General features: G+C 43.3%; 1 protein-coding gene across 1 annotated transcript in view; it reads left to right on the top strand.

Moving 5' to 3' along the window:
• The first annotated feature begins 2,000 nt into the window (after positions 1-2,000).
• Positions 2,001-10,631, top strand: part of LOC106613778 (leucine-rich repeat and immunoglobulin-like domain-containing nogo receptor-interacting protein 3) — a 33,785-nt gene continuing 25,154 nt past the window's right edge. The window contains exon 1 of the mRNA XM_014216385.3: positions 2,001-2,618. The gene's annotated coding sequence lies outside the window, so the exon portion shown is untranslated. The remainder of the gene's footprint in view (positions 2,619-10,631) is intronic.

Here is a 10,631-nt window from a genome sequence, read left to right as displayed (position 1 = left end):
TAGAAATAGAATATAATGCCATGATAGTTCTGGCACAGCTGAAGTTGTACCAAAGATGTTTGTGCTCCTTGTTCTATCTGGGCTTATTTTCATTTGCTAGGTGAAGTGTAGGCATACTGTCTTTATAAGCACATCAATATAATAGCCTATTTACAGTAGAAAATGTTTTGTCTTTGTAACACAAACACACTCATGGATTTCTGTTGTTGTTGATAAATGTATCTGCACATAACCCTGATAAGTCAGAATTGTAATAATTATTTTTTGCAAAAAGAGTGCACTGGGCCTTTTATTAGTTCTGTATGAGCGGACAAAAATAGCCGTCAGCAGCACGGGGAGAAAATATTCTCTAATATTCTCTAATATTCATTGTAGTCATTGTGATCTGTAGAGTTGTTATTTTCTTGAGTTTTTTTCTTGTCAATTAACTCGTGACATTCCTGGATTACTCATCATATTACTAGTCAGATGTAATCAACAAATATGATAGTCAGCAGAAAAGGGTACGAGACTGTCCATATCTGGATGTGTTGGCAAAATCACTACATACAGTATCCCGCCGAGCCAAGCGGGGAGAGGGTGCCCATTGTCACAGTTCCAAGACCAATCAGAAACGCCCAGCTAACCCTACGTCAATGATGCCGGTGGATCTGAAAACTGAATTTAGATCTGTTAGCAATGATATCCTTCACCACCGTCATCTTACGACAGATATCTCAAACCTATACAACAAAACAATACATCATTTTGAAGTTTCTTTACAGCGAATTTCTTAGTTACGTGATTGTATTATTAGCAAAGGAGTTTTGAAGTTGAAGGTGCAGTATTTATGAAGTTTGGCAATGAGGACCAGAACTAGCATAGTTCCGGTAGCCAGTTAGTTTAGCCAGAGAAAACTATGGAAAACGAGCTTGGATCTAGAGCATATGTGCGCCAGCTGGGTAATTCAGGAGTTGGATTGTAGTTTTTATGCCCTGATATCGGTAGCTGCCGGTGAAAAGTTTGATTGAAAAATTCAGAGACTGAAACATATAAATCAAATGACTTATATTTAAGGACAGAAAATCGGTATACAATTCCGTACTGTCAATAGTAAAACAAAGCTTAAAATGATGTTTCAGTGAACCCTGAATACACAACATTTGTGGTGAATTCTCTTCCAGACACGGTAGACACGTCCTCACCACTCTATTGAGAAGCATGTACAGGACAAAAGAGGAAAGGCCCCCCCCCCCCCCCCCCCCCCCCCCCACTTGTACCATGTAATGAGGATACCTGGACCTCCTATTGAGATGTACCTTTTGTTAAGTAAATCAGCTGAAAAAAGGAGACTGGAGTGCAACATTTAAACTCTGTTAGGGATCAGTTGTACATCCTCAGTCCATAAAACAGCAGAACAATATAGGAGATTTTAACAGAAACAAATATGATAATATTATAATGGAGGCTGAAATATGATTATGAACATGTATGTGGGCAACTACATTCCAATACTTTAAGTAGGAGTGGTGCTAGTACAGAAAAACAGTATCACCCCTTCCATATTATCATTGGGTGGTTCCTTACATAATATAACTGTGTTCGCATTTGCTACATTTTGCATAGAGATTCTCCATCAGTGCACATGAAGTGCTGTCTCTAAGTGAGAATAAAGGGACAGTAAGTCAGCCAGCAGTAGAGGGTGAAATTGGGTACAGTCTGTGTTCACCTGAATATGACACTCCTGCAATGCTTCAGGCTCCAATTTACTCTGTGATTAAACAGCATGGCTTAAGTATAAAATATCTGTGAAATGCCTGGAGGTAAAGCAAAAGTTATCTCCTCATTCTCAGCTTCAGAGCTTACTGGGGGGAGGGGGGGGGGGGGGGCTTCGTGGATGAGCTAAACCCTTGACTCCTGTTTTCTAGACTTTTGAGAGGATCCCTAAGCAGTTCATTGACCATCAGAGTAAGTTGTGAAGCTAGACAGCCAGTGTAGTGGAGCGGCAGCAACAGTGCATAATGAGTTCCACTGAACAGCAGCAGCCGTAGCGGCAGTAGCTCTCCCTTATACACACATTTACTCGCATGCTCCTGTAGTGAAAGAGTACACCGCCACCAGTCCAGGCTTTCACTGTGGCAGAGCTCCATCCTCCCCTAGACACAAAGCCCTGTGCCTACTGGGATCCAGGGGCTGGGTCTGGAACACAAAGAACAGAGAGAGGAGAGAGACTACAGTTGCCTTTTTATCTGCAGAGGAAGAGGGAGTTAGTAGATGCTCTATAGATAGGGAGGTAGCGCAGGGGAGAGGGAGAACGAAGCGATTTGCAGTCAGGCTCAGCTGCTGATGCTACAAGCTGGAGGCTCACTGATTGCTATAGGAAGCTGGAGGCTCACTGATTGCTATAGGAAACTGGAGGCTCACTGACTGCTATAGGAAGCTGGAGGCTCACTGACTGCTATAGGAAGCTGGAGGCTCACTGACTGCTATAGGAAGCTGGAGTAGCAACATCACAGTACAGCACACACACACTCTCCGGACGGACAGACCGCGGAACCAGAGACGCACAGACACATACACTCTGAGCGAGGAACAGGTTTGCAAATGTGGATGGACCACCAGTCAAGTTCCAGTCCTGGGTAAGCCAACTTCCTCTGATTCACAAGCCACACACACACAGGCATGCACCCAGTATAGATACCGAACAGAGAGAACTAAGAATGGGTACTGACACTGACACCCACCTGTAATTAACTGAAGACATAAAAGCATTATTTAATTAGGTTCTCAAACCACAGATTAGGTCATAGATACGTGAATGGATACTGTCTCTTCATCCTGTTTTGACTCCCTGCCTTGTGGACTTTTGAGCGGTTTCCTATCACATCAGTGTCATCCCAACCCTTCTGTTATTTCTCTCAGAGGCTCTGTTTGTTGTTTCTACATCAGCCTCAGGTCAAATTAGGTTTGGGGGTTATGCAGTCATAACAGATAATCAAATCAAATTTTATTGGTCACATACACATATTTAGCAGATGTTATTGCGGGAGTAGCGAAATGCTTGTGTTCCTAGCACCAGCAGTGCAGTAATATCTAACAATTCACAATAATACACACACATCTAAAAGTAAAATAATGGAATTAAGAAATATATAAATATTAGATCGAGCAATGTCGGAGTGGCATTGACTAAAATACAGTAGAATAGAATACAGTATATACATATGAGATGAAAAAAGCAGTATGTAAACATTATGAAAGGGACTAGTGTTCCATTATTAAAGTGGCCAATGATTCCATGTCTATGTGTATAGGGCAGCAGCCTCTAAGGTGCAGGGTTGAGTAACCGGGTGGAAGCCGGCTAGTGATAGCAATAGATTGTCTAGCTCCTTTTGAAAACAGACATCTGATCTTGTTATCTCTGTAGGTGGGTATTCTCTCCTTGTCCCTAAAATGTGTCTTCTCTGTTTGCTTCCTCCGTGCTGCCCCGCTCGGCCAGTGTCTATGCTCATCCTCACACAATTAGATCTTAATTACCAGGACATGGGGCTGAGAGAAGGTTGCACCCCAGGATCGATCCTGCAGGCGTATCACGGTGAGGGGGACATGTTGTATGACTCCCTGTCCTGCCACAGTCAGACTGACTGGCTTAGTGGGACTGACTGACTGTGGAGCTCCTCTAGGGCTTCCAGCCTCCCTAGACACGCAGACCGAGAGAGAGACAGGCAGGCAGACAGACAGACAAGCGGAACAATAACTGCTGGTGGAAGTCAGTTCAGTTCTCCTATCCAATTCGCCTGCCTATATGCCTGGAGTTATTTCTGATGATGCCTGTCTTTATTGGTTTTCCTGATGTTTTTTTACGTGAGAGATGAGATTATGCTTGGGATATTGGATGGGATATTGGTTCTTCAGAAACAGAAGGGCACCGGTAGCTATTGGACTTACACAGCTCAGTCAATTGTGTTTAACAGCACCTAGCCACAGTATAACCCTGTCTATCCATAACGAAATGTCCTAATGAATGTTTATGGCATCCAGAATGCATCAGAGTGCAATGTATCCATTATGCCTACGGTCCTTTGCCATCTCCTGCTGTTGCATATAAAGCTGTCCACTGTGCTCAAATGTGACATTACATCTCCTCAGCACTGGCAGTGCCGAGCTTCATTGTGTTCCATCATGGCTTTACGAGGCCAGTAAAACCCATGCATCCCCTGTCATCAGGCTTAGTGCACTGCTACTATCACAGTCTGCAGTAGAGAACGAGGGAACAAGTAGAGGACAACCCAGGGGCTACTAGTGGCATGTCAGTGGCCACAGTGAAAATGTCCAGCTGGACAGTTCACTCTTGAAATATACCTCCCACTCACTCAGTTGCATAATGAATGTTCAGAATGACCTGTCCTTGCCAATCTGCAGCGCTGTCCCTTGGCAACATCAATCGTACCTTAAGAACATCAAACCTGGATCACAGCTTATAGAAGTAATTGAAGAGACAGATTGATAACATTGAAAGAGCCTGTCTTACACGTTTTTGTGAGGGCTTTCATTTACTACATTGCCTTGTTATGAAAGTGTAATATGTACAATAGAAGTGTAGTGATTGGAATTAGCACCATTATGTAACTTGATTCAGTATTGTACTATGATGTCTACCTGCTGGTGACCAAAGCTAATAAGTAAGATTATTCTGCAATAATAGGCAATATTCCCCGTGTGGCTCAGTTGGTATAGCATGGTGTTTGCAACGCCAGACTTGTGGGTTTGATTCCCACGGGGGACCAGTACGGAGAAAAGATGTATGAAATGTATGCATTCACTACTGTAAGTCGCTCTGGATAAGAGTGTCTGCTAAATGACTAAAATGTAATGAAAATGTATTCCTCAGTTCAATCAGAGGTGGACCTATCATCAATCCTATCACACCTATCCAATTGTCACCTCCACCAACCCTAATGCATTTCCTCTGTTTCCCTGGAGCCCTTGAACCTGCCATGTAGTTACATTTGGCATCTGAGCTAATGAGTTTGCCTGTATCCCCTTTGTAGCACCCAGAGCATCTGCCAGCGCAGATACTAAAATAGCAGGGCAGAACAGAGGAGAGGCGGAAACAGGGATTTGTATTACTTTGTATGTCTTTTGGGTTTCGGCATGAAAGAGAATGAACAAGTCATGTCTATACAAGGGTGCTGAGAGAGAACACTCTCATTAGTAGTGGTATGTGTGCTGTAGCTGGTTATCATTTCTATATGCTATTTCTGTAGCATGGTCAATGTGATCTGCTACAGCCTGGAATCTATTGAGGAGTGAACAAGTCATTTTGTTCAGGTTATTAGTTGTTGGTTTTCCATCACATTCCATTTCAATTATTGATCAACAATATATTTGCTATCGTTTTTCTAAAAGGCACTCAAGTATTTCTTTCACATCGTCCACTTCCCAAACAGCTCTATAAAACACTTAGATCCTGTTATTTTCAGAAGGTCAACAAAATGGCAGAAGATAGAGGTATGGAAGCGTAAGAGGCTTGCAGTTAAAAACATGAACCTTTAGGTGTAACTGAGTGTGGCCGCAGAGCCGCTAAATCACCTAGTGGGCAGTTTTACGAGGAGGGGGCTGTGAGTTTATATACTTGTCAGTCTCCACCTCATTTGATTTGATGTATTTTCTGGGCCTGGCAGCTCCACTTGAAATAGTATGACTTTCTGGCCATAAAACAGATCTCTCCAGTATGGTACATGAGTGGGTTGTGGGGGCAGCAGGGTGAGTTATACAGGCTCTATACTACAGTAGCTGTATCACTCATAGGCCATAGCCTTCCTGTTTTATCACACCTATTTGCTTGGGCCTTTGGGGACGATGGTTCAGGTTCCTCTCTCTCTCTCTCTGTGTGGACCTATTGTTTGGGCCAGCTCTTTAATTATGTCATTAGATTAATAATCATCTAGTCATCAAACAAGCCACGAGCTGGTTGTACCAATGTGCCATAATGTGATTTGAGTCCACAAGGTGGGGTCAGATCAAGGTGGTCTGCCCACCACTTGCCAGCAGGTGGCTTTAATTTGATTGATTTATAAGTGTTTGCCCAAAATAGCTGTTATATTGTATAAATGTGCCCACACACAGCCCCGACCCTGGCTATAAGTCATAATAGAACCCTATTATCTTGTGTAACCAGCCTTAAACCGATTGATGCTCTGTGCAAATGGGAGTATTTAACATTAGATTGATCAATCGGTTTTCACATGGAGCTTTTAACGCACGTTAGTTAATAGTTTACAGGGCCGACTGAGCTTGGAACTGGCAACGTTCAGCAGGGGAGTGAGTGACAGGTGAAGATGGGTGATCAGTCACATTGTGCTGGAGCTCAGTCATCCACCCGCACTCTCCTCAATCAGCCTCTCTGTCTATTGCAGGGGATCATGGTATCAGTTCAGAAGCATGCTATATTTTACCTGTTCAGCATTAAATAATAATGAGTCAGTTCATCAAATCATCTTATGAGGAGGCAGAGGATACAGCTGCAGAAGGAGAGCAGAGCAGACACTGCTATCCAGCAGCAGGGTGTCGGGTAAATTCTATTTTATTTCTGAGAGCTGTGGCAAAGTGTGGCAGCAAGGGGAGCTAATGATGAAAACTGTAAACCCAGTTGTTTTCTTCATTATGCAGGGTTAATATATATGTGATGTGAAGAGCCGAAGGCAAGAGGAAGAGAAGAAAGGCCTCCTCCTCCTCCTCTCCCAAAGCATCCCAGGAGTTGGAGTGTATTTTTAGGTCATTTGCTACTTTTTAAAATATATTTTTTTTTTTACATTTGCAGGGGAAGGGACCTATTCCATTTTTATCTGGATGTTTGGAATTAAGATATTGAATGTCTGTACATGTTGGTGACAGTTGATGGTGAGATCCTTCAGCTTCACTGTCAGAGCAAGTTTGATCAGAAATACAGTGCTGAGAATCCAGGCTTTGAACTACTTGAAAGATATGGTTAGGATTTATCTTTGTATTGAGGCCTGCACTGGAATCTATGATATGCTGTGCACACACTGCATATTTATGTTAACTCACATGAGAATTTGAGTTCACTGGCTGCTTATACATTAGCTTTATTGTCATTTAGCACACTCTTATCCAGAGCAATTTATAGGAGCAAATAGTTTTAAGTGCCTTGCTCAAGGGCACATGGGCATATTTTTCACCTAGCCGGCTCGGGGATATTTGAACCAGCAACCTTTTGATCACTGGCCCAACACCCTTAACTGCTAGCTTAACTGCCGTATACAGACAGAGTGAGGGGAATACTTTGTTGGTGAGTATGTGTGTGTGTATGTCGCCTCTCTCAGAGCCTTTTTGAGCAGGGCTGAAGAACATTTGGTATGCATTGTGGGTGTGTTTCTGGATGGCATTCGCAGTTCTCTCTATTTGACAGGTATACTCATCTCTCTGCACTGGGTTGCCACACTCTTAAGGTTAAGAGGACAGAGCGCCTTTGGTTCATAAATTCATCATGGGAGTTCAAATGGATGCAGCAGCATCGATGCCTCTCTCCACTCCAGCATGTATTTGGCTGAAATGAATTATTCAGCTTTCTTAGAAATAAATACACAACCATCACAGATTCACAGATTGGCCAGTTGTATGGCAGTAAACTGTCAGAACCTATCTCCCTCTCCAATCCTCTATCTATCATGTCTTCCCTGCCCCTCTCCTTCAGATGAGGAGCGGCCTTTCTTCCTTCATGGTGTGGTGAAGGCTGATTGGTGGATGGGTCTGGGTTAACATTGTCTAAGGGGCCTATTATCTGTGTGTCGGCACGGAGTTTGTTTGTTTGTGTGCTTGGCTGTGCTGTTTCTTTGAGACTAACTGCCTGCATGCGTTTATATAGCATGCTGTTTTATCCCAGCTCCAGTGAAGCCAGTGAGTTCCTGTGTGGTGTCAGAAGAGATCTGCGTTTGATGTGCAGCACCCAATTACCCAGGGACCTCATTGTACAGAGCAGACCATGGCATGCTGCCTACCCAAGCCTGTGGGAAGCTATGAAGTGAATATGGGACCTCTATGTTAGCATCTGCCCCAATCCAGGGTCAGTAAAATTACAATTAACTCTGATTTCAATTGACATGTTTAGTGTGACTCAATTTTGATTGTCATTACGCTAGACATGCTACAGACTGTTGCCATTGTAATTTGAGACTCAATTGTTGGCCTTTGGTGGCGTTTTCTATAAGGCAAATAATCAATAATTCATGATCTATATTGTAGATTCAAATGACACATGATTGTAAAAACGTATGATACATCTCACATAGTACTATTCCTGTAGGGAGGCCGGCCCAGCTTGCAGGGGTAGGAATCACATACTGGGAGAGAGAGTAAGCAGCTGAGTCCTCCTTCCCCTCCTCTTAAGTCCCTCTTCATCCCTCTCTCCTTCCCTTTCTCCCATAAGCTCTAAAAAAAGCAGCTGAGTCCCCTGCTATCTTGCCCTCCTCTCCAATCCTTCCACATTCCTCCCCTCTCTTTTTTCATTCTAAGCTTTCATCAGGGAGAACTCAGAACCTCTGTCATTTGCACGGTTCAGTGTGAACTCTCCCTGGAGCATTAGGCAGACTTTAGCAAGGCCACTGCACAGTGGGGTAGGATTTCTCTAATGCTGAGATTTACACCGGAGAGACAGGAGAGAGCACCTGTCAAATACCCATCCAATCACATACGTCTGCACTCTCCGCAGCGCCTCAACTTCGGCAAAACCCTTTTTTCTGCTCTCTCTTCTTCCCTGGTTCTGTCAAATTGTATAATCCCTCATCACCTTCCCTTAAACCCTCTCTCTCCTTTACTTTGTTTCTTTTGATTAGTTTTTTTTCTCATTCTTTCCTTCAGGAAATATAGTTATTTTTCTCTTCCTCTCCATCAATTTGTAATTTCTGCCATATCATCCTGCAGACTTCTCTTTTTCCTTAACTGTAATTTAAATTATTCTCCCCTCCTTTGGACTTTCCTTCATCAACTGTTTACTCTTCATGGTCACTCAGTCTCTCCACACCTCTATTTTCTTCGCTCTCTCTCCCTCTGTAACAAGAGGCTGTATCCGATCGTGTTAGATTGATTTCTCTGTAAACGTGGCTCTGTAGCTTGTCCCGAAAAAAGTTTCTCCCAAGTGTGTGTGACACCTACTCCCGTTGTCTGCTGCACTGACTCTGAAGTTATGGCTAGCCCCAAGTCGTTATATTTTTTTATTGTATTTTATGCCATTTGCCTCATGACGCCTGCGTGCTTTGTTGACTATGAACTTGCTTGTTTACCCAACTGTGGGACAGACTATGTTCGTTCCCACACTCGGGACTCTGACTCTCTATTGGTTACACGGACTCTTGGCCTCCCATCCTATTCTAACCACCTCTCGCCGGTTTTGTATTCATGTTACCTGATGAAATCGCTGTACAATATGATCTTGTTGCCATCTAATGCACATTCAAATGAGGACAGCTCTCCCTGTCCTCTGCCGTGCCCTGATTGTATTACTGCTGCTGATATATAGAAATGTGCATGTACACCCTGGCCCATCTACTGTTGCTAGCCCCAGTTCTGACTCTGATATCTGCTTCACTGATTTCTGCTCTCGTTAAAGCCTGGGTTTTCTGCACTAGAAGGTTATTACCTAAAATGTATCAATTGAACGTGTGAGTTCACTGCTCCAATCCAGATGTGTTGGTCATTACTGAGACGGGGTTAAGAAAGAGTGTTTAGAATGCTGATGTTAGCATTTAACCTTTTTCGGCTAGACAGATCTTCCAAAGGTGGTGGAGTGGCAATCTTTACCAAGGAACACCTTCAGTGCTTGGTTGCTAGGTGACCTAAACTGGGACATGCTTAAACCACCTGACCAAGTCCTAAAGCAATGGGACTCCCTAAATCTTTTTCAGATTACTACCAATCCCACAAGGTATGACTCCAAACACCCAGAAAAGGCTACTCTTAATGTTATCCTCGCAAACAATCCTGATAGATATCAGTCAGGTGTTTTCTGTAATGACCTTAGGGATCACTGTTTTACAGCCTATGTTTGTAATGGCTGCTCAGTGAAACGACCTGTCCTGATTCATAGATGCTTGCTAAAACACTTGAATGAGCAAGGCTTCCTTCATGACCTGGCCTCTGTAAATTGGTATAGAAGTAGCTTTATCCCCTCTGTTGAAGATGCTTGGACCTTCTTTTTATATATTTTCAGTGGTTTTGTTAACAAACATGCCCCATAAAGAAAATTTGAATTAAAAACAGGTTCAGCCCCTGGTTCGACCCTGATCTGACAGTTACTCCACCTCAAGAATTCCATTTGGCAAAAGGCTCGGCATACTCAGCCTGACTGGCTCTCGTTCAGGCAAATGAGAAATAAGTGTACTCAGGCTATGCGGAAGGTCAAAGTTAGTTACTTTAAGGAGCAGTTCTCTCTCTGGGTCTAACCCCAAGAAGTTCTGGAAAATGGTTAAATACCTGGAGAATAAACCCTCCTCCTTTAATGTTGATGATGTGGTTGTTATTGACAAGGAGCACATGGCTGAGCTCTTTAATCACCACTTCATTAAGTCAGAATTCCTATTTGACTCAGCCATGCCTCCTTGTCCGTCCAACATTTCCTTATCTCCCACCCCTAC

This window comes from Salmo salar, chromosome 10 (genome assembly GCF_965601325.2).
Source record: "Salmo salar chromosome 10, fSalSal1, whole genome shotgun sequence".
Lineage (NCBI taxonomy): Eukaryota > Metazoa > Chordata > Actinopteri > Salmoniformes > Salmonidae > Salmo > Salmo salar.
This window is presented reverse-complemented; position numbering and strand designations above follow the sequence as displayed.